Source organism: Arachis duranensis, chromosome 1 (assembly GCF_000817695.3).
Source record: "Arachis duranensis cultivar V14167 chromosome 1, aradu.V14167.gnm2.J7QH, whole genome shotgun sequence".
Classification (NCBI taxonomy): domain Eukaryota; kingdom Viridiplantae; phylum Streptophyta; class Magnoliopsida; order Fabales; family Fabaceae; genus Arachis; species Arachis duranensis.
Genome location: NC_029772.3, coordinates 42569421 through 42578625, shown reverse-complemented (window position 1 = coordinate 42578625; position 9205 = coordinate 42569421). Strand labels below are relative to the sequence as shown.

Genomic DNA, 9205 nt, shown 5'->3' with positions numbered 1-9205 from the left:
ATATAGTGGAGGGAGAGGGGTTTATGGTTCGGTCATGTAGGGTGGGGTTTATGGGGAAGAGTGGCAAGATGTGAGTGGTGAAGAGGTGATAGGGAAGAGTGTTATGAAAAGGTGTGAGAGATAGGGAGAAGGTAGGTGCGGATCCTGTGGGGTCCACAGATCCTGAGGTGTCAAGGATTTCTCATCCATGCACCCTTTAGGCGTGTAAAATGCCCTCTATATGCAATCCTAGCATTTAATGCCAGACTTCAGCATGTTTTTGGCGTTAAATGCCACTTTCATACTTGTTTTGGGCGTTTAACGCCAATCTGCAGCATGTTTCTGGCGTTGAACGCCACTTCCATGCTTGTTTCTGGCGTTCAACGCCAGCTTTCCTCAGGGTGCATTCCTGTCGTTTAAACGCCAGACTGCTACTTGTTTCTGGCATTCAACGCCAGCTTCATGCTCTATTCTGGCGTTGAACGCCAGACAGATGCTCCTTACTGGCGTTTAAACGCCAGTAAGCTCTTCCTCCAGGGTGTGCTTTTTCTTCTGCTGTTTTTTATTCTGTTTTTAATTTTTGCAATTGTTTTGTGAGTCCACATGATCATAAACCTAATAAAACATAAAAGAACAATAGAAATATATATAATTAAAAATTGGGTTGCCTCCCAATAAGCGCTTCTTTAATGTTAATAGCTTGACAGTGAGCTCTCATGGAGCTTCACAGATGTTCAGAGCATTGTTGGGACCTCCCAACACCAAACTTAGAGTTTGAATGTGGGGGTTCAATACCAAACTTAGAGTTTGGTTGTGGCCTCCCAACACCAAACTTAGAGTTTGATTGTGGGGGCTTTGTTTGACTCTATATTGAGAGAAGCTTTTCATGCTTCCTCTCCATGGTTGCAGAGGAAGATCCTTGAACTTTAAACACAAGGTAGTCCCCATTCAATTGAAGGACTAGCTCTCCTCTATCAACATCTCACAGCTCCTGCTGTGGCTAGGAAGGGTCTTCCAAGAATGATGGATTCATTCTCATCCTTTCCAGTGTCCAAGATTATGAAATCAGCAGGGATGTAAAGGCCTTTAACCTTCACTAACACGTCCTCTACCAATCCAAAATCTTGTTTTATTGACTTGTCTGCCATCTCTAATGAGATTCTTGCAGCTTGTACCTCAAAGATCCCTAGTTTCTCCATTACAGAGAGTGGCATAAGATTTATACCTAACCCCAGGTCACACAGAGCCTTCTCAAAGGTCATAGTGCCTATGGTATAGGGTATTAAGAATTTACCAGGATCTTGTTTCTTTTGAGGTAAAGTTTGCTGAACCCATGTATTTAGTTCACTAATGAGCAAGGGAGGTTCATCTTCCCAAGTCTCATTACCAAACAACTTGGCATTCAGCTTCATGATGCCTCTTAGATATTGAGCAACTTGCTCTTCAGTTACATCTTCATCCTCTTCAGAGGAAGAATAGTTCTCAGAGCTCATGAATGACAGAAGAAGGTTTAATGGAATCTCTATGGTCTCTATATGAGCCTCAGATTCCTTTAGGTCCTCAATAGGGAACTCCTTTCTGTCTAGAGGACGTCCCATGAGGTCTTCCTCATTGGGATTCACATCCTCCCCTTCCTCTTTAGATTCAGCCATTTTGATTATATCAATGGCCTTGCACTCTCTTTTTGGATTCTCTTCTGTATTGCTTGGGAGAGTACTAGGAGGAGTTTCAGTGATTTTCTTACTCAGCTGACCCACTTGTGCCTCCAAGTTTCTAATGGAGGACCTTGTTTCATTCATAAAACTTAAAGTGGCCTTAGATAGATTAGAGACTATATTTGCTAAGCTAGAGGGGTTCTGCTCAGAATTCTTTGTCTGTTGCTGAGAAGATGATGGAAAAGGCTTGCTATTGCTAAGCATGTTTCTTCCAGCATTATTAAAGCCTTGTTGAGGCTTTTGTTGATCCTTCCATGAGAAATTTGGATGATTTTTCCATGAGAAATTATAGGTGTTCCCTCACCCATGTAATTCACCTCTGCCATTGCAGGGTCTCAAGATCATAAGCTTCTTCTTCAGAAGATGCCTCTTTAGTACTGTTGGATGCATTTTGCCATCCATTCAGACTCTGAGAAATCATGTTGACTTGTTAAGTCAACATTTTGTTCTGAGCCAATATGACATTCAGAGCATCAATTTCAAGAACTCCCCTCTTCTGAGGCGTCCCATTACTCACAGGATTCCTCTCAGAGGTGTACATGAATTAGTTATTTACAACCATGTCAATAAGTTCTTGAGCTTCTGCAGGCGTTTTCTTTAGGTGAATAGATCCACCTACAGAATGGTCCAGTGACATCTTAGAAAGCTCAAATAGACCATCATAGAATATATCTAAAATGGTCCACTCTGAAAGCATGCCAGAAGGACACTTTTTGGTCAATTGCTTGTATCTTTCCCAATCTTCATAGAGGGATTCACCATCTTTTTGCTTGAAGGTCTGAACATCCACTCTAAGCTTGCTCAGCTTTTGAGGAGGAAAGAACTTGGCCAAGAAGGCCGTGACCAACTTATCCCAAGAGTCCAGGCTATCTTTAGGTTGTGAGTCCAACCATGTTCTAGCTCTGTCTCTCACAGCAAAAGGGAGAAGCATGAGCCTGTAGACTTCAGGATCTACTCCATTAATCTTAACAGTATCACAGATCTGCAAGAACTCAGTTAAAAACTGATAGGGATCTTCTGATGGAAGTCCATGAAACTTGCAGTTCTGTTGCATTAGAGCAACTAGTTGAGGCTTCATCTCAAAATTGTTTGCTCCAATGGCAGGGATTGAGATGCTTCTTCCATAAAAATTGGAAGTATGTGTTACAGTATAATCATCAAGCATCCTCCTTGTGTTATTGTTGTTGTTATTATTTTCGGCTGCCATCTCCTATTCTTTTTCAAAAATTTCTGTAAGGTTTTCTCTGGATTGTTGTATTTTAGCTTCTCTTAGTTTCTTCTTCAGAGTCCTTTCAGGTTCAGGATCTGCTTCAACAAGAATGTTCTTGTCCTTGCTCCTACTCATATGAAAAAGAAGGGAACAGAAAATAATAATAGGGATCCACTTTGCCACAGTAGAGAGATTCCTTTATGTGAGTAGAAGAAAATAAGAATAGAAGAATGAAGAAGAGAAAAATTTTGAACACAGAGGAGAAGAGAGGGTTCAAATTTTAAGATGAAGAGAAGAGTGTTAGTAATTAAATTAATAAATAGAAGAAGATGAGATAGAGAGAAATTCGAAAATTGTTTTTGAAAAATAGTTAGTGATTTTCGAAAATTGAGAGAAGAAATATAATTAAAATTAAAATTTGAAATAATTAGATTAAAAGAATTTTGAAAAAGAGGCAGGTAATTTTCGAAAATTAGAGAGAGAAAAGTAGTTAGGTGGTTTTGAAAAAGATAAGAAACAAACAAAAAGTTAATTAGTTAGTTGAAAAAGATTTGAAAATCAATTTTGAAAAGATAAGAAGTTAGAAAAGATTTTTGAATTGATTTTGAAAAATATATGATTAAAAATATATGATTAGAATTTATTTTTGAAAAGGATTTGATTTTTAAAATTAAAATTGATTACTTGACTAACACGAAACTAAAAGATATGATTCTAAAATTTAAAGATTGAACCTTTCTTAACAAGAAAGTAACAAACTTCAAATTTTTGAATCAATCACATTAATTGTTAGTAAAGTTTTCAATTTTCAAATAAAGATAAGAAAAAGATTTTGAAAATAAAATTTAAAAAAAATTGAAAATAATAAAAAATGAAAAAGATTTGATTTTTGAAAAAGTTTTGAAAAGATAGGATTTTTAAAATTGAAAATTTGACTTGACTTATAAGAAATAGCTAAGTTTTAAAATTTTTGACTATGTCAATTCAAATTTTTGAAAATTATGAGTAAAATAAGGAAAAGATATTTTTTATTTTTGAATTTTTAGTGATGAGAGAGAAAAATACAAATATGACCCAAAACATGAAAATTTTGGATCAAAACCAATGATGCATGCAAGAACACTATGAATGTCAAGATGAACACCAAGAACACTTTGAAGATCAAGATGAACATCAAGACTTATTTTTGAAAAATTTTCAAGAAAAGAAAAACATACAAGACACCAAACTTAGACATTTTCAATGCTTAGACACTATGAATGCAAAAATACATATGGAAAACAACAAAAAACACAAAAGAAGAAAATTTAAAGATCAAACAAGAAGACTTGTCAAGAACAACTTGACGATCATGAAGAACACATGCAAGAATTTTTGAAAAATGCAAAAGTTTTTAAAACATGAAATTGACACCAAACTTAAAAATTGACACTAGACTCAAACAAGAAACACAAAATATTTTTGGTTTTTATGATTTTATTAATTTTTTTGTTTTTTTTCAAAAATTTATTTTTAGAAAAACGAAAACAAAGACACTTTTTTTTTGAAAAATTTTTTGAAAACTTTTTGAAAAGAAAATTACCTAATCTGAGAAACAAGATGAACCGTCAGTTGTCCAAACTCGAACGATCCCCGGCAACGGCGCCAAAAACTTGGTGCATGAAATTTGTGATCATCAACAATGGCGCCAATAGACTTGGAGCTCTCAAACGTGAATCACACTTTGTCACAACTTCGCACAACTAACCAGCAAGTGCACTGGGTCATCCAAGTAATACCTTACGTGAGTAAGGGTCGATCCCACGGAGATTGTTGGTATGGAGCAAGTTATGGTCATCTTGTAAATCTCAGTTAGGCGGATTCATATGGTAATAATGGTTTTCGAAAATAAGGATAAATAAAACTTAAAATAGAGATAGAGATACTTATGTAAATCATTGGTGGGAATTTCAGATAAGTGTATGGAGATGCTGTGTTCCTGTTGAATCTCCGCTCTCCTACTGTCTTCCTCCAATCATTCTTACTCCTTTCTATGGCAAGATGTATGTAGGACATCACCGTTGTCAATGGCTACTTTCCATCCTCTCAGTGAAAATGGTCCAAATGCTCTGTCACAGCACGGCTAATCATCTATTGGTTCTCGATCATGTCAGAATAGAATCCATTGATTCTTTTGCGTCTGTCACTACGCCCTACAATCGCGATTTTGAAGCTCGTCACAGTCATTCAATCCCTGAATCCTACTCAGAATACCACAGACAAAGTTTAGACCTTTCGGATTCTCAAGAATGACCACCAATAATTCTAGCTTATACCATGAAGATTCTGATTAAGGAATCCAAGAGATATGCGCTCGATCTAAGGTAAAACGGGAGTGGTTGTCAGGCACGCGTTCATAGGTGAGAATGATGACGAGTGTCACGGATCATCACATTCATCATGTTGAAGTGCAACGGATATCTTAGAATAAGAATAAGCTGAATTGAATAGAAAACAGTAGTACTTTGCATTAAAACTCGAGGTACAGCAGAGCCCCACACCTTAATCTATGGTGTGTAGAAACTCCACCGTTGAAAATACATAAGTGATGGTCCAGGCATGGCCGAGAGACCAGCCTCCAGAACGTGATCAATAGTCTCCTAAGATGAACAATAGATTAAAATTGAGACCAAAGATGTCTAATACAATAGTAAAATGTCCTATTTATACTAGACTAGTTACTAGGGTTTACAGAAATAAGTCTAAATGCAGAAATCCACTTCTGGGGTCCATTTTGGTGTGTGCTTAGGCTGAGCTTGAGCTTTACACGTGCAGAGGCTTTTCTTGGAGTTAAATGCCAAGTTGTAACGTCTTTTTGGCGTTTAACTTTGGTTTATGTCGTGTTTCTGGCGTTTTACTCCAGAATGCAGCATGGAACTGGCGTTGAACGCCAGTTTGTATCATCTAAACTCGAACAAAGTATGAACTATTATATATTGCTGGAAAGCTCTGAATGTCTACTTTCCAACGCAATTAAGAGCGTGCCATTTGGAGTTCTGTAGCTCCAGAAAATCCATTTCAAGTGTAGGAAGGTCAGAATCCAACAGCATCAGCTGTCCTTTGTCAGCCTGAATCAGATTTTTGGTCAGGTCCCTCAATTTTAGCCAGAAAATACCTAAAATTACAGAAAACACACAAACTCATAGTAAAGTCCAGAAATGTGAATTTCGCATAAAAACTAATGAAAATATCCCTAAAAGTAGCTAGATACTACTAAAAATAACCTAAAAACAATGCCAAAAAGCGTATAAATTATCTGCTCATCAAGAATCACGGTTAGAAAGTGACGGTGAATCGGGTTGCTCTTCAAGAGAATCTGATTCACTGTGCACAAATGTTAATCGGTGCCGAGCTTGCCTGGGATGAGTTAAAGTGTTTTCAATCTCAACATCAAAAGGGGCTAAGCTTGGGTCTGAAAGCGACCGTGTCATTCAACTTGAAAATCATAGAAATCATGCAATTATCAAAACCAAACAAGAGTAAAAAAATAATCAAAAAGCAAGCTAACAATTAACAACTACCAAAAACTACCAAAACAAAGGAACTAGCTACCAATTAGTGTCAAATGGCAAACAAAAAGAAAATATTCACACTATTTATATATTCACAACAACAAAAAATTTGGCACTCAATTGCATAAGTTATTCAGCAACGGTGCCAAAAACTTGACAATAGCCGAATCATCGATTAGGAATTTCTTAAGGATAAAAATCGCGTTACAAGTATATTCCCAACCGACAAAGCAACTTCCGGTCAAAGTCTAGAATAAAGAGTGTCACAATTCAATTCAAATAACTGGGAGTTTTACTTCTTGGGTCGTCTTTTCACAGAACTAGCAATTACGAGTGCACAAGTTTGGTTGTGAAATTGGGGGTTTCCAAGCATAGAGGAAAAATTAAAGGAATTAAAAAATCAATAGCTAAAACAATGAATTAATAAGAATAAAAAATAACAAGCAAGTAAGTGAATAATAGTAACGTATCAATAATAGCGCAATAATGAACTAATAAGGAATCAAAGAACAATTAATGCTAAATAGGAGAGAACAAGGTCAAAACTAGTGAAAATGTGGTTCAATGCATAGGAGGAACCTTGGCTTGGGTTTGGGGATTAAGGAATCATTTCCTTGTCATAATCACAACTATGACAATTACAATGAGTTAATCCTACTTAGTTAACTCTTAACATCGAGAGTAAGTCAAGTGAGTATAATTGTTCTTAATCCACAAATTCTAGCTAACTTGCTAATTTACTTAGTAAAAAGCTAGCGTTAGTGGAAACAAGAGCAACTAACAATCTAAAATTACCATTAAATGTCAGACATTATGACTCTAGTATCCTATGTATCTATTTTCCAAGCCAAGGAGTGAAAATCTATTCCATATTCAAAATTGACATTTTCACAAACATTTAGTGGGCATAATGACCAAACATGATAAAATTGCAAAAATACTTAAAACTATAACCAACCATAAAATACTTAAAACACTAATATAAACCTTAATTAAACCCTAAGAAGGTCGAGAGAAAATCTTAAGGAAAATGCCTCGTGTTATACTGTTGAATAACAAGCCCTCAATTATCTAGTTAGAGAGAATTTGTGTGCTTGGGAGTCCCTAATAATTAAAAAAAACCAAGATTTTAAAACTAAACTAAAACATCCTAAAAACTATCTAATATTGTGTATGTATGATATGGTATGTTGTCCCCTTGTTAGCTCTTCTATTTCAGCTTCAGACCTTGCAAAATTGGGCCAAAGGCCCCCAAAATCGTGAGCCACATGACTTTTTAATGAAGTCACGCAGTAGGACTTGTGCGTACGCACAGGGTTGTGTGCATACACACACTGGCTGAATCTCATCTTGTGCGTACGCACAGGAAGGTGTGCACATTGGTGTGCTCTTCTCCTTTGTTTCTTCATGTGTTCTCCCATTTTGCATACTTTTCTTCCATTTTTCCAAGCCATTCTTACCTATTGAACTTGAAATCACTCAACAAAATATATCAAGACATCGAATGAAATAAAAGTAGTATTAAATTGATCAATTAAGGCACAAAAAAGCATGTTTTCACATTTAGGTGTAATTTAGAGAGAAATCACAAAAGTATGCGATTTAAGTGAATAATTGTGAGTTTACATGATGAAATCCACTCAATTCAAGCTAAAATTTACCATCAAATATGGACTCATCACTTATTTCTGTAAATATTTATAGACTCCGTTATTTATACTAACAGCCCCGACTCACAAGAGTCATCGGACACACCTGTGATCTTGCTACTTGCTTGTCCTAATGCGGAGAACTCAAAGATGATCATGCTAGTTTCCATCTACAGAATAAGAGAAAGTAAGGGGCGAGAACCCAAGGTTCTTAGTAGGGTACTAAGCAGAAAACTAGGGGTTCTATAGCCTAAGTTAAGATGTTTGTGTAGTTGTGTCGATAAGTCACGCAAACAAGGACATGCACAAGTATACAGCATAATAGTAAACAAGCAAAGAATCATGAAACATAGATAAATCACAATCACAGAAAAATGCAGTAATCAAGTATGATGCATGCTTGGTCCTATGCAAGCCATAAGCTCACGCGTCAGTTGATTGCTCGCAACCTAACATTACTCGGGACTAAGCCTGAATATGGTTTTCCCAATTGTGTATGTTCTACATACGTGCCTAATGGACAAAGCCACGTGCATTTTGGCAATTGCCAATCGTCACAGAGCTTGACACCATAGTATGCTAACAGTTGGAGAAACAGGTTTTGACATAAAGTGGGCATCCCCACATCTTATGGTTCTAGTTCTGTCGAAGCAAACACTCCTTCCCAGATAATTTCTTAGCACATTAGGGTTTACAATTTTCTTTTTTCCACGACACTTTTCAAATAAACTTTATCCCTAAGGGACTTCTCTATCCTTTTCTTTTATAAAAACTTGTGCTCGGTCTCTTCTCTTAAAATCTCTTAGCTTTTATCACATTTATTATTTTGTACTTGATACTTTTATATATTTTTAATTTTGCCCTTTTGTACATAACTTCTCCTTTTACTATTTTCTTTAGTTTTTTAGTGACGCTTTCACCACTAATGTTATTACTTTACCATTTTATCTTCGTATCCTCCCTAACATATCATTTTATCATTTATTAAGTTAATTAACCATTTTTACATTTACTATATGCCCAAAATTATCATTTTATCCCTCGATGCTCTAGTTTATTCGTTTAATTGTATTTAGCATTAAAACTTTGCCAATTAACCCT

At 36.1% G+C, this 9205-nt stretch overlaps 1 non-coding gene across 1 annotated transcript; it reads left to right on the top strand.

Annotated features, from left to right (window-relative positions):
• Positions 1 to 2389: 2389 nt before the first annotated feature.
• LOC127742910 (small nucleolar RNA R71) lies at positions 2390 to 2493 on the top strand. The gene has a single exon (XR_008004264.1). It is a non-coding gene; the product is annotated as a small nucleolar RNA R71 (small nucleolar RNA).
• The last annotated feature ends 6712 nt before the right edge of the window (positions 2494 to 9205 follow it).